Raw genomic sequence first — 16,672 nt, forward strand, 5'->3', positions numbered from 1 at the left:
ACCATTGAGATGATTTTGTCAGTTTTGCAGGGACAGTAGAGTATACACATAAGTCTGTATGGAAGGCTTATGGGCAGCTTAAATTAGCTGTGGTGGTAATTGTCAGCATTAATTCTTTTCAATTAAGGGTCGCTACCCCGCTAATGCTGATTTCACAGTCTCAGCAGCTGCTATAAATGCACTCTCAGGGGCTTAATATGCAAAGAAACGCATTACCCATGGGTTAACAACGTGGGGAAATTAACTAGTAATCCTCCACTTGGGGAAATAGCTTGGACTCTCCACATATGTTCTGTACTGACATGAGTTTTTAAAAGAGATTCTCTTTTACTGCATAAATTCTAAGAAATGCTTCAGCTATATTTAGGTTTGGGGCTATTAAACAAAAAGCAGCAAGGTACACTGGTGAATTGGTGATCCAAAAAGTGTTTTATCTCCATGGAATCACAGGCTAAGAGGTTTCTGATCTAGAAATCCTATTTTCAAGGTGAATGTAATCTTCTGCCTTTCATCCGTAATTTAACGCACAAACCGAATGGAATGACAAAGGTTTGGAATAATAGCTTTGTTTATAAGGGATTCAAATCCTAACTCTGGTTCTCTGGTCATGTATCCTACAATAAACAATTAAAAGTAGAAAATCTGTGCATCTGGATGGTAATGTTATTGTTTCAAATGTTCCTCTAGATCAGGGGTGGGGAACCTTTTTTCTACCGAGGGCCATTTGGATATTTATAAAATCCTTCGGGGGCCATACAAGTCTGCCCCCGCATGCGCCAAAAAATGGGTGTGGCCAGTTAAAATGGGATGTGATACACATATGCCCCCAATAGTGCAGTATATATGGACAAAATATAAGCACACCAGATTGCAGCGCTTACCAACTGCCATGATAACCCACATGCATAGTGAACATAGTGATATGAAATGAAAAACATTTACCCTTTAATAGGATGATAATCCTCAATATGACATCAGAACCAATGCGGGATTCATATGCCTCTTTTTAGAGATCAGTTATCGTTCACATGAAAGATGTCAGCAGAAATGGTTGATCCTTTGCAGGACCTGAAAGAATAAAATACCTCTTTTCCCAAGGTGGTGGGATGAAGTGAGAGGTAATTAAAGGCAACAGACCATAGTGTAGTATTAAAAAACACGCACAGTTTTTAATACTACAGATTAAACTCACAAGAAAAATGATTTAAAACATCATGACATGGAAAATTCCATCATACAGCACAGCGGACATATCACCATGGGTATCCCGGAACCACGGGTGTAGAAGGTGTGGAAGCGTGGCTCCTTTTGCACCTTGACTTGGACACACACGGACTGTAACATCTGCCTGGGGACTGATCCTGCATGCTGCCTGGCATCCGGAAAGCCAGCCAGTATTCCAGAGGCATATGAATCCCGCATTGGTTCTGATGTCATATTGATGATTATCATCCTATTAAAGGATGAATGTTTTTCATTTCATATCACTATGTTCACTATGCATGTGGGTTATCATGGCAGTTGGTAAGCGCTGCAATCTGGTGTGCTTATATTTTGTCCATATGTTCTCTTTTGTTTGATGTGTGGGATACACCTCTTATTTGCACACTTGTAGCTGCATGCCAATTTTGTTGCGCACATATATCCATAACATCTGTTTCCCAATAGTGCAGTGCCAGATCCACAATTGCCCCCACAGTGCCAGGTATACAAATGCCCCCACAGTGCCAGGTATACAAATGCCCCCCACAGTGCCAGGTATACAAATGCCCCTCACAGTGCCAGGTATGCAGATGCCTCCACAGTGCCAGGTATACAAATGCCCCACAGTGCCAGGTATACAGATGTCCACACAGTGCCAGGTATACAGATGCCCCCACAGTGCCAGGTATACAAATGCCCCTCACAGTGCCAGGTATACAGATGCCCCCACAGTGCCAGGTATACAGATGTCCCCACAGTGCCAGGTATACAAATGCCCCTCACAGTGCCAGGTATACAGATGTCCCCACAGTACCAGGTATACAGATGCCCCCACAGTGCCAGGTATACAAATGCCCCTCACAGTGCCAGGTATACAGATGCCCCCACACAGTGCCAGGTATACAGATGCCCCCCCCCCCCATCCCCGTCCCCCCGTCCCGCTTACCGCTCCTTTCGGCGGGGACACGGAGGAGAGCGCGGCTATGTTGGGCGGCGGCGTGTAAGACTTGAAACCAGCCGCCGGTTCGAGAGCCAATCAGAGCTTGCGGACTGGAAGCCATGGCTCCTGATTGGCTGCCGGTCCGCGAGCTCTGATTGGCTCACGAACCGACAGCTGGTTTCAAGTCCTACACGCTGCCGCCCGACAATAGCCACGCTCTCCTCCGTGTGCTGACAGCTGAGACACGCTGCCGTCGGACTGTGCGGTGGCGTGTCTCACTGAGAGGAGCGGGTGTGCCGGACCAAACGGCTTCGCGGGCCTTATACGGCCCGCGGGCCAGAGGTTCCCCACCCCTGCTCTAGATCATCAATGAAGTTTGATATTCCAACAATCCACAGGGTATTGTTTCTTTTACTCTCACATAGGATTTCTTGCCAGTTGCACTTGAACATTATGTACTGTAACCTCTCCTTCTCTTCTATATATCAAAGAAATGTACCCAGTGATGTAAGGGGCTACTGATCCTACAGCACCACGTTCTTAAAACAGACTCTTCTGTGCTGCTAAATACTCCCATAATGCTTGTAATATATGAGAATAATAATAACGATGAAGATGATTTGCTACTCACTACCAGAATGTATATGGTGTGGTCCAACACACAAAAGAAAGATGTTGTGAACTGTGTGTACTGGTACATAAAACGTATCTTTAAAAAGAAAAATGTGTTTCTTATGAAGCAATTACACACACATTACAGCACAGTAATAAATAGCAGTACAATTAGGAGCATCCTAGACCACCGTAGCAACAATATACAACAGTCAAATAATGTGACCAACATAATATTAGGTACATGGAAGCACCAGTACAGACATAAAAGAAATAAATAACCATACAATCAACTACAGGCATCCAATTAAAATGGTGGAGACCCTCTTGAAAGGGTTTCAGTGTTATACCATGTCGTGAGTCTGACCACCTTGAGAATAAGATCTCTAGAAGACACTGGCAAAGTAGCAATTTAAGGTAGCCAGATAGTAAAAAAAAATTGTAGAGTGAGACTCGACATCCAGAGAACAGTCTACCCAGTCCATTTAGTGAAGATATGACAAGTGAGGAATAATAAAAGTTATGGCTAGAGGGTCTTTATAAAACCAAAATGGCCTAAATAGCGGTTGATTTAAATATCTTGTGATTTTTAAATAAATGTGCATTTACCATATACCATCCATCCGATATTGATTGTATATACTAGCGCTGGTTTCACTACTTCATGTATATATTATAACAATGAATTCCTTATGAGTGGTTAAGCAACTGTTTGAATACCAATTAATTCACAATTATATGTTTATATTTTATTTCTGATTTATCACAAATGTCTTCTGCTGGAAATAAATATCCTGAAATAATCTTTGTGTAATGTCGCATTTATTAGGATCCTAATCTTTATCCATTAATGGTATACTTCAGTTTCAGCTGTTGTGGTGGTTTGTATATCACTTCCAAAATAAAGAGTTTAATTCCAGGATTAAAGTAAGTGTCCCTGAAAATATTGATGTCCGCTTAGGGTACAAAACTCTCTTATAAAATATAAATGCAGGGACCTCTATTGAATGTTCTCGGACACTGGAGTTTTAAGGATTATTTCAACCCCTGGTTCATATATCTCTCTCTCTTCTGAGGGTATATATTTACTAAAATTTGTTTTATTGAGTTTCAAGGGATTTGGCATTTGATTTTCATTCAATATGGATTGAAGAGATTTACTAAAGACCAAATCGAATGTCAAATCAATTCAAAAGCCAAATTCAACTTATATTCCAATAGAAATCGAATTTCTGAAAAAAATCAATGTTTTCCCATAGCCCAACCTCATTTACTAAAATTTGATTTTATATTGAACTCAAAATCGAACCTCAAATCCCCAAATGTTTAAAATGATGTTAGATATTCGATTTTGGCTTGTAAACACCATCCTAAGTGTAGGAAATTGATAGTGATGACTTCTTAAGTACCCAAAAGCATGTAGAGTGATGTGGAAATAGTAATAATAGATGTCCAAGGTTATGGTATGTTGTGCACCTACCTGCACAATGCAAAACAACCTGACTGAGATAACCCTGGAGGATCAATCAGAGCACCATCAGCAGATTCATGAGTTGAATAGTGCACATATTTATACTTATAGACATCATACTTATTCTATGAATGTGCAGTATGTAGAACCAAAATGAAATATTGGCCAATTTAGCTGGATGATATAATGAATTTTAAAATCATGAGTGTTGCAACTGGCTATCCTGGTTCATCCCATGATGCCTACATCCTTGGCAATTCATCCCTGCCTGCAAAAATTATTGTGGGACAAATGCCAGAGGGATGGTTGTTGTGTAAGATACCAACAAAAACACCCCAAATATAGGTTTTGCGCTGACCTGCTGATGGTTTTTATTAATTTACTTATCTTACTCTCATATGTGGTGCAATCCACTGTTCCGATTGCCCTGCCGCTACCCCCCAGGAGATATTTGCACAAATCTCCTCAAATGGACAAAAACAATATACAAGTAGATAGTGGCGCGGCTGGGGATTTCAGAAATGTGGATCAATTATCTATTACAATAAGCAGCATAGATTGCACATTTAAAAAAGGTTCTTTCATTTTTCTAATAAAATTACACATAAAAAATCATGATGTACATCATACTTAAATCAATTCTCAATGGCCAATTCTTAATTTCTATGAGGTCATTTAGCTTAAATGATCATTATGAAGGAATGACTCCCAATTTGCAATGAAAAAGAGCAAAAAGAAAAGAAAATCACAATAGTCTCTCAATGAGGTGCCGGCATCCTAAGCGGTTTTCCAATCTAATAGTTGCTTTCCCGGTGGGAATATTATCTTCCCCTAGTTGACAGATAGCAATCTGTATATTGGAGATTCTCACTTTTAAATAATTACTGTTGTAATATAGATACTGTTCCCTTTAGCCAGTTCCTTGGTCTAATTTCCACACATTGTGCAGTGTGTATTTTACACAGTGTACCTGCGTCTCCCCAGATTTAATCCGTCCCGTCCACTCTGCTGGCTATGCCAGTGTCTTACAGCATTGGTGGTCGGTGGAAGTACGGGTTCAGTCTCTCTCCTTTCCCCGGAGGTTCGCGTGCTCCTGCGGCAAGGGAACAGTCTGACGTTAGTGGTGGAAATTTCTCCGTGTAGCCCCTTCGTATGACGTGTTTCTCCGCCTCGTCCTTCGGCGGCTTCCTCAGATACGGATTGGGGCTTTCTGCTGTGTCCTTTTGTATCGGGCTGCTCCCGCCATTGCCACGCCATCGCGTCTCTCCATATCCGCATTTTGCATTCCAAGCCTCGTTTTGATTTGTGGCTTATATAAGCTCCGTCCGCCATCTTTAATTTTGCTTCTCAAGCCTCCTTTTCATAGCATCTCTAATTCATTAGCTAGTCATTCTATTCCCGTGGCCATTGCTTGCACTCGTTAATCAATTGATACTTTACATTGAATTAACCCTTTTTAATCTATGCTACTTATCATATAACATTCATTTAAAAATCCTTATATATATTAAAAGAAATGTCATTATACATATACACTTAACCACATATTGATTTTGAAGTCTATACAACATAAAATTAGAATTAAAATAGTAAATTTCATTGTTTGTATTCCATTATATTATATGATCTCCTACTTCCAATCCATCAGCATTTATCCTATATTTATCAATAATTACCCCGTAAATATATACTAACAATTTTCCTAATAGATCCATGTCTATATATATATAGACCCTGGGTCCATACAACATTGTAATAATGATAGTAAAATATTTATTATAATCTCGTCACTGTCATCTCATTGGAAAACATAACGTAATTCAAATATTATATTGTATACTATAATCCTATCAGGACCAGAATGTTATTAATTATACTTATATATCCAAGGACCATTTCCCTCCCACCCAAACTCAACCAAATTCCCCACCCTTTTTAATATACATATATACATACATACACACTTATGCATATACATATGTATATATCTATATATCCCTCCCCCTCCCCCCCCCCCACTTTTTTCCAGTGTTATTCATATAAACCCCCTATGTAATATCTTAAATACCCCCCCACACTTTGAGCCCCCTTCTACCACTCTATAGATGAGAGTCCCCCTACCCCTGATAACTATTTCACGTCCTATTCATATGTGATTCAATTCAATAGTGTCATTTAATCCCAAGGGAGTCATGGTTCTTAAACAAAAAATCCAATAAGCCTCATGCTTACAAAGTTTCAAGAAACGATCCCCTCCTCTTTGCGTGCATTCTATTTGCTCTATACCCTTAATTGTGATATTTATAATACTACCCCCTTGACATTCTGTGATGTGTCTATAAAGAGTGTTGTTCCTTACTTTCTTTTCGATATTTCTTTTGTGTTCCATATATCTACAGTTAAGTGTCCTAATAGTCCTTCCTATATATTGCATCCCACAACCACATTGCATTAGATATACTACATATGTAGATCTACAGTTCATAAACTGTTGTATAGGATATTCTATTTTTGTCGAAAATGACCCAAAATGAGTCACTTTCCTTCTTTCTATATATTTACATGAATTACAATCTATTCTTCCACATTTATGATAACCCTGTGGTCTTTGTGGCAGCCACATTTTATCTTCTTTACTTGTTTTTAGATTTTTATTTTTATATAAACTGGCGGTTAATTTTAATTTCAAATTCTCAGATTTTCTGAATATTACAGTGTCTGTTAATTTACCCGTGCTCTTTAATACCTCATCCAATTGCAGTATGGGGAAATTTCTTTTAATTATTTTTTTAATATCTTTAAACCCCATATTATACTTGGTCACAAAAGACATATTTCTATCCATATCTCCTGAATACTCTCCTTCCATAGCCTTGTTTCTTTTCTGCTCCCTTCAAAATTGAGTCCCTTTGTAGTCCTTTTACTTCCATTAAGGCTTTATCCAAAACCTGATTAGGATATCCCTGTTCCTTAAAAGCCTTATAGAGAGAGTCTGATTGCTTATGAAATGACTCTTCTGAAGAACAATTCTTCTTAACTCTAAGAAACTGACCTTTTGGCACATTGTTCCTCCATTTTTTGTAATGACTACTTTCGTAGTTCAAGTACCGATTTTGGTCTACTTCTTTCACATGAGTTTCCGTTTTAATGGTCTCATTGACCTTGGCGGTGAGTGCAATATCAAGAAATATGGCCTCTGAATCACTGATGGTGCTAGTGAACTTTATTCCAAATTCGTTCTGATTGAGACCATTTACAAAGGACTGTGCTAAACATAAATCACCCTCCCAAATGAAAAATAAATCGTCAATAAAACGTCCATACAGGACCAGGCCCGCGACGAGGCCCCCACCCCATATGTGTTGTTCCTCAAATCGTCCCATAAAGAGGTTGGCAAAACTCGGCGCGAACCTGGTCCCCATGGCCGTTCCCTTTGTTTGTAAATAAAATTGCGTATTGAAAGAAAAATAATTATGATATAAAATAAATCTAATCGACTGAATGATAAAATTCTTAGTGGCCTCCATTAAAGTTGGATGCCCTCCTAAATAGTGTCCCACAGACTTAATACCCAATTCATGGTCTATATTAGAATAGAGGGACTCCACATCACATGTTATAAATTTATATTCCCGTCTCCACTGCACATCCTTTATTAAATTAAAAAAATGGGTGGTGTCTTTTATATAAGACCGTAAATCTTTCACATATTTCTGCAAATGACTGTCAATAAAAAATGATAAATTGTTAGTCAGGGAGCCCACCCCCGAGATGATGGGTCTCCCGGGGGGGGGGGGCTTCCAAGGATTTATGTAATTTCGGCAGAAAATAAAACGTAGGGATTATTGGATATGTTGTATATAGAAAACCATTTACTTCTCTCGATATTGCACCCACCGCCATTGCTTCATCTAACATGCACTTGAATTTTTTCTGTAATATATTAGTAGGATCACAGGGCATCTTTCTATAGTATTCCTCGTTATTCAATTGTCTTTTTGATTCCTCCAAATAATATGAGGTGTCCATCACTACCACCCCCACCCCCTTTATCTGCTTGCTTAATTATAATTGTCTCATCCTTGGAAAGATCTTTTAATGCTTTCCTTTCTTCTTTCCTAAGATTATCCCTCATCTGTAGATGATCAAATTTTGTACACATTTCCCTAAATCCCTCCAATGTAGCCTTCTAAAAGCTTTCAATGTATGGGCCTTTGAATTGTAAGGGATAGAACTCTGATTTTTATTTAAACTTTGTTCTTTTTGAGGCATTTTCCTGGATATCAAAGAGTTTAGTGGTGGTAGTTTCTTGTGTAAATTCCTGTGCTAGATCCTCTAACATTTTTATCATGAAGTCCTCCTCCTCATTTAAAATCACCGGACATCCCTCCTCTCCCTTTGATTTTAATGCCTTCATTGCCAAATAACGTTTTCTACTCAAAGTTCTTATATATTTATTGAGATCTATAAATAATTCAAATAGATTAGGTTTTGAGGTGGGGGCGAAGTTTAAACCACGTCCTAATAGATTCTCCTCCTCTATCGTAAGAATTTTCTTGGATAGATTAAAGACACCCCTCCTTTTTAATTCTGTTTTTGGCTTTTTCCTGGATTTTCCCCTTGTCCCTCTTGGTCTTCTAGTTCCTGATCTCTCCTTCTTTTTGTGGCCCAATTCCTTCCCTCCTGATTCCTGTTGGGATGATTCTGAAGTGAATAGTCCTCCCCCAAAAAATTACTTTTCCTCATATTACCTTTATATGGTAATTGACTGTTTTTACAAGAGGGTAACTGTTCCCGTTCACTTCTATATTCTTGTTGATTCCTCCTTGGGGACCAGTCGACACTAAGTGTGTCAAACCTATTCCTAGTATTAAATCTGGTTCCAGTATTAAATGTCTCCCTTGTTCTTCTGGGAGAAAATTGTAACCTGGATTCCCTATAAACTTCCCCTTCCCCTCTCTCTCTCTGATGATGACTTTTTCTAATTAAATGATCCCCCCTATTTTTCATTTCCCTTTGTCTCCTTGGACCCCCTGACTCTTGATGTCTGAAATCCCTCCATTTCCTATTATATGTATGTATTTCCCCTTTCTCATAATCAGTCTGGTCAAAAAATCATTAAAAGAAATTTCCCCATACTGCAATTGGATGAGGTATTAAAGAGTACGGGTAAATTAACAGACACTGTAATATTCAGAAAATCTGAGAATTTGAAATTAAAATTAACCACCAGTTTATATAAAAATAAAAAAAAAATATAAAAACAAGTAAAGAAGATAAAATGTGGCTGCCACAAAGACCACAGGGTTATCATAAATGTGGAAGAATAGATTGTAATTCATGTAAATATATAGAAAGAAGGAAAGTGACTCATTTTGGGTCATTTTCGACAAAAATAGAATATCCTATACAACAGTTTATGAACTGTAGATCTACATATGTAGTATATCTAATGCAATGTGGTTGTAGGATGCAATATATAGGAAGGACTATTAGGACACTTAACTGTAGATATATGGAACACAAAAGAAATATTGAAAAGAAAGTAAGAAACAACACTCTTTATAGACACATCACAGAATGTCAAGGGGGTAGTATTATAAATATCACAATTAAGGGTATAGAGCAAATAGAATGCACGCAAAGAGGAGGGGATCGTTTTTTGAAACTTTGTAAGCGTGAGGCTTATTGGATTTTTTGTTTAAGAACCATGACTCCCTTGGGATTAAATGACACTATTGAATTGAATCACATATGAATAGGACGTGAAATAGTTATCAGGGGTAGGGGGACTCTCATCTATAGAGGGGTAGAAGGGGGCTCAAAGTGTGGGGGGGTATTTAATATATTACATAGGGGGGTTTATATGAATAACACTGGAAAAAAGTGGGGGGGGGAGGGGGAGGGATATATAGATATATACATATGTATATGCATAAGTGTGTGTGTGTGTGTGTGTGTGTGTGTGTGTGTGTATGTATGTATATATGTATATTAAAAAGGGTGGGGAATTTGGTTGAGTTTGGGTGGGAGGGAAATGGTCCTTGGATATATAAGTATAATTAATAACATTCTGGTCCTGATAGGATTATAGTATACAATATAATATTTGAATTACGTTATGTTTTCCAATGAGATGACAGTGACGAGATTATAATAAATATTTTACTATCATTATTACTATGTTGTATGGACCCAGGGTCTATATATATATAGACATGGATCTATTAGGAAAATTGTTAGTATATATTTACGGGGTAATTATTGATAAATATAGGATAAATGCTGATGGATTGGAAGTAGGAGATCATATAATATAATGGAATACAAACAATGAAATTTACTATTTTAATTCTAATTTTATGTTGTATAGACTTCAAAATCAATATGTGGTTATGTGTATAAGTATAATGAAATTTCTTTTAATATATATAAGGATTTTTTAATGAATGTTATATGATAAGTAGCATAGATTAAAAAGGGTTAATTCAATGTAAAGTATCAATTGATTAACGAGTGCAAGCAATGGCCACGGGAATAGAATGACTAGCTAATGAATTAGAGATGCTATGAAAAGGAGGCTTGAGAAGCAAAATGAAAGATGGCGGACGGAGCTTACATAAGCCACAAATCAAAACGAGGCTTGGAACGCAAAATGCGGATATGGAGAGACGCGATGGCGTGGCAATGGCGGGAGCAGCCCGCTACAAAAGGACACAGCAGAAAGCCCCAATCCGTATCTGAGGAAGCCGCCGAAGGACGAGGCAGAGAAACGCGTCATACGAAGGGGCTACACGGAGAAATTTCCACCACTGACGTCAGACTGTTCCCTTGCCGCAGGAGCACGCGAACCTCCAGGGAAAGGAGAGAGGCCGCACCCGTACTTCCACCGACCACCAATGCTGTAAGACACTGGCATAGCCAGCAGAGTGGATGGGACGGATTAAATCCGGGGAGATGCACGTACACTGTGTAAAATACACACTGCACAATGTGTGGAAATTAGACCAAGGAACTGGCTAAAGGGAACAGTATCTATATTACAACAGTAATTATTTAAAAGTGAGAATCTCCAATATACAGATTGCTATCTGTCAACTTGGGGAAGAAAATATTCCCACCGGGACAGCAACTATTAGATTGGAAAACCGCTTAGGGTGCCGGCACCTCATTGAGAGACTATTGTGATTTTCTTTTATTTTTGTTCTTTTTCATTGCAAATTGGGAGTCATTCCTTCATAATGATCATTTAAGCTAAATGACCTGATAGAAATTAAGAATTGGCCATTGAGAATTGATTTAAGTATGATGTACATCATGATTTTTTATGTGTAATTTTATTAGAGAAATTAAAGAACCTTTTTTAAATGTACAATCTATGCTGCTTATTGTAATAGATAATTGATCCACATTTCTGAAATCCCCAGCCGCGCCACTATCTACTTGTATATTGTGTAAGATACCAGTATGTGCTAATAAAGCAGCTAATAGTAATTGTTACTATATTGTTTTAATTTGTTCCCCTTCCACCAAAAAATGTTATTTAGACTATGGCTGTTGCTACTGGCTTCTGACTCCATTGTCAAATCCACAAACTCCTGCTGCACATAAGTATAAAGAGCTACATATAAAGGGGCATGGCGGGTGGGCCAAATGATGGTGGACGCACTCTAACGGAGCTCCAGCTCAACACACCAGGTTTTCCATTAAGGTGGCAGTGCAGACTGTGGTAACACTACTGATTCTCCCCAGGTTCATTGCTACTCACAATGGGGGATTGAACGGTGGGCTTGGACACCAGCCGAAGGTTTCTGGCAGAGTGCAGCCTAGTATGTGTGGTTTCTGCGGCCTCTGCCTCCACATGCAACATCCATACTGCCCAGACTGCGTCTGCTGCCAGTGGCGCTCCCATCTAGGTACTACTCGATCGGGAGAGTTCCCCGTTCCCCACTACCTGGGACTCTCCGTGTTATGGAGCGCCCCCTGTGGGCTGCATCTGTGCCACTGTCTGGAAGTGCCTGGACTGTTTGCTGCACTGCTGTGCCATCTTGATTATGGAGAGTGGTAAGTAAACCTGATTCTTATCATTAAGTTCTGTGCCAGTACTTCAGACAATAACTCAGCAAATCCCACATAACTCTACAGCTCCTGGTATATTTAAGAGTGAACTCTGTCTAATCTCACTATTTTATTCTGATGGCTTCTTAACAGTACATCATAGAGCATTTTAGGGCGGCCAGCTCTAAGAAGCATGAAATACTGTGTGAAGATGTCAGGTTAATAATAATGGGGGCAAGCCTGGGGGACCTTTACTGCCTCTCAGTATACAATTGGGAGACATAATTCTGTTATTTATCATATCTACAATTAACTGCTATTTATCATAGCAAACATTTATTACCAATCCGGTTTCAACCCTGTCTCTTACCCATAATGCCTAAACCTGTTAAGTCTGCTCCCTCCACAGATATTACTACGTTTATCTCTAAAATGCAGCTGAGGTTTAACTGCTGCAGTTTCAGAGTTAGAAGAGGATATGGACTCTTCTAATACATCAATGAAAGATATTATAGCATCTATACTTGCAGAGATTAAATTGCTCAAAAAGCCTTCCATTCTGAGATCCAAAAAGCTGTCTTGGGTTTAAAAAAGGAGGTTTCTGAACTGGGAGCGTGCACTAATGATTTTGAACAAAAAAGTGATGAAGTGGTTCAATTTCAACAAGGATTTCCACCTCCTCCAACAGTACCAACAGTACTACCAACTACCAACAGTAGGATATAGAAAACAGGGCTAGATGCAATAATCTGTGTATTAGGGGGAAATTCAGATCTGATTGATGGGCTCTGATTTTTGCTGTCCTGCATTCAGATAGTCACCATCTACAGTGGGAGAGTATTTTTGCCGTGCAAGTGTGTGATGCTATGTGTATGCCGAGCTGCTAAAATTCTGCGCGTGCAGTCTCTGCACAGCCCAGGACTTAATCTTCCACTGTGATTGAAACAGGCTGATCAGGTTGGAGCTGACACCAGACACTCTCCCTTAAAACATTTGGACACGCCTGCATTTTACAGAACACTCCCAGTAAACATTCAGTTGCCACCCTCAAACGGATTCCTCCTGTCAATCACCTTGCAAACGCCCATGTGAATGGATTTTTCACACGATGCCATCGCTGACTGACGATCCCCGTTGTTTACGATGTGCGTGCGCATTGCAGTACATATGCATGCACTGTTATGACCTGATCACCCGCTGTGCAAAAATGTACAGCAGCGATCAGATCTAAATTACCCCCTAAGAACATTCCAGAGTCTGTGGAGCCAGTTCAACTGGAGGACTTTATGACACTTTTTTAACATTTACTCCATGACTCACCACCAGAACAATTGCTCCTGGATAGGGCGCATCACTCTCTAAGACAGAAATCTTCATCTACAGCCCCTTCTAGAGATGTGATACTACAGTGCCACTATTACAAGACTAAAGAAAAAGTTCTGGCGGCTTCTCTGGAAAAGAACACTTGTCAGTTTGAATCTTTCAATTTGTCAGTGTTCCAATATCTATCCCCTATTACACTTAAAAGGCAATTTGACTTAGGGGACTATTCCCAGATTCTCCAGGACAATGGAATTCGATACAGATGGGGTTATCCTTTTGCTCTTATAGTCCAAGTAGAGGGGAAGTGTTATGGTTACACTCAGTTTCAAAGGTTTGTAGGTGGTGTCTAGTGATGCTCACGCAATTACCCACTGCCCAGCAGTCTTTTAGTCTCCTGCAGCCAAAGACTTGGCCTATAGCAGCCACCTTTCCAGGGTGAATTAGGTCCTCCCCGTACTCAGAAACCCCCAGGTTTCCTGTATATACAAGGTGACTATTGGAGGCTGGGCAGGGGTAAATGTAGTATGGTGAGACGTTCACCTGACACAACCTTACTACTATGCTAAGGCACAGACTGAGGAGTGTGTTCTTAACACAACCAAAATGTACGTATAACAATGCACAGAGTGTTGAAAGCAGTGACACTGAATATATGAGTGATTGGGAATGCAACAATGCATAAGATGTAATAAGCAACTTAACAAAATATGAAAACAACAATTCTCAAAGATGTTATAAACAACTTAATAAATATGAAAACAACAATGCTCAAAGATGTTATAAGCAACCAGACTAGAATTACATGCAACAATGCACATGATGTATATAATAAAGAGATGCAGGCAAAACAGTGTCTGTGTGGATATTCCACAAAAACCTGAATACAAGGCTAGCTGGATCTGGGCAGGCACTCAATCTGGCAAGTTCTCCGGGTCACGGGTATAACACAGGCAGACAGGATCTCATATGAGCTGACAGGTTCACACTGAAGCTGGAACTATCACCAGCGATTTGGGAGAGGCCAGGAAGGGAATATAAATGGTGCTGCACCAATCAGAATCTAGTAATAGAGATAAATGAAAGGACGTGCCGCTGTGCTGCTGCATGTCCACAAAACACATCTAGACTAGTTGCCCAGCAACCGGGAATGCTGCCTGTGTCCAGCGTCCCGATTGCTAGGCACTCGGCGGCTCCCAGTACCCTCTGCGTTAGCATTGCTAGATGCCGGGCGGGACCCGGAAGCACTGGCTGACGGAGGAAGTGCAGCATCCCAGTCGCTATACAAAGGCTGTGACCTGCCTCCTCCACGAGCCATGCCGTGGCTGATAACAGGAAGCGACTGACAGCAAGATCAAAGAACAAGGGCCCACTACCGCCTTTCAAAACTTAATCTTCCTCCTCCTTAAAAAGGTATAACTCCAACCCACAACCAGAGTCTACATCTTGGCGACCCCCTGGATCACCATTACCACAAAGAGCACCCCGATGTCTCTGGTCAATAGTTCCAGCCAGTGCCTCGACCCAGCGTAATCCTCTATGATCTGATCTATACAGATGGTTTGATTGCTCATTACAGTTTATTCTACACTATGTTATTAACATATATATGCAGGTTTACAGCTAGTTATGTTGAAGCTACCTAAATGGTTTTTTATTGTGTTAACTATGTTGTATAAGGTTCGTTTTCATGATTTAGGCTTTTGTGCCCCCCAGGTGTTCCCTTATTGGGTTTTATACCACCAAGATGCAGTCTGTACAATGCCCCTACAGAGTGTCTAAGATCCACATATAGCCACCCAACCCACGACAGAATGCACCTTTGGTTTATTTAAAAAACATTATTCGGAAGACATATTATTATGTCATGTGGCAAAAGTGTTCAATATTGTGCTCTGCTTCCATCTGTTGCATAATTGCACATTAAATAAACCACTCACCCCAGAATATGCAATACACGGAGTAGGCAGAGGGGTTTTTTTTATACCAATATCTGACTATGTGTGCACAGAAAGTGGAAGGCAGCAATGAAGGCAGATTAGCGCTACGCTTATTGACAACCATTTCAACTGTAAGTATTTAAAACAAAAATGAATCATCAGTTAGGTTTTCATGTATAAAACAGGGTAAAGACAGAGATTCCCCTTTAATTAGTGTGCATGTGATACATGTGGACCAATAGGAAGCAATAAGGAAGTTCTGTTCGATTTTGCATTTGATTTTGCTGGGGATTTGAGGTTTGATTTTGGAAGGGATTTCATAAATTCAACTCAAAATCCCTTCCCAAAATCAGCAGCCCAAACTTGCACAAAACTGCTCACACCCCCCAACACAGCAGCAATAGCAACTTGCACCTTTCACCCGCAATTGAATTCCCACGCCTGTGTAGGTCTGCGTAAATTTAAGTATGAGTCAGGCGATGTCGAAGAGCACTAGCACCGGCTGACGTTGTGTTTGGAAGGGAGAAGTTAGAGGATCTTGCCATACTTTCAACTGAGCTAAAGGTGGTGAAAAATCTGGATTTGGAGACATAATCAGAGAATTTGCTTCAATTAAAGCTGAAAAAGTGATTTTTTTTATTTTCATGGGGAAGGGGGCAGCGACATAACATTGATGCCTTAGAAAGATAGCTGGTATGTATCTTGTGAATCAGCAAACTCTACGGAAGTGAATTTATAAACATTAACTACAGCAGAGTTTGCTTAGAATAATGCTGAACATAGTTCCATGTCCTGATGCCATTCTCACAAATTACAGATATCAGCTTTCTTTCCTGGTTCTTTCTATTGCCATTTCTATGCCAGCTGTCACAAAGAGACTTACAAAAGATCCCAGAGTGGCTTCATGCAACACTCCAGGAAGCTCGGGCTTGCTATAAAAGGTGGCTGGCAGACAAATATCTCTGATTACCATTTGCTTTGGCTGTCAACCATGAACATGAAATTAAAGATTCAGGGGGAACTTAGTAAAGAGCAGTTTTGTATGCAGTTTGCACACTGTCAACATTGGATGTCGGTTTCTGAGCCAAACTGCAGTCTGCTGGGTGAAAACTCAATCCACATCCAAGC

This window comes from Pseudophryne corroboree, chromosome 3, assembly GCF_028390025.1.
Source record: "Pseudophryne corroboree isolate aPseCor3 chromosome 3, aPseCor3.hap2, whole genome shotgun sequence".
NCBI classification, from domain to species: domain Eukaryota; kingdom Metazoa; phylum Chordata; class Amphibia; order Anura; family Myobatrachidae; genus Pseudophryne; species Pseudophryne corroboree.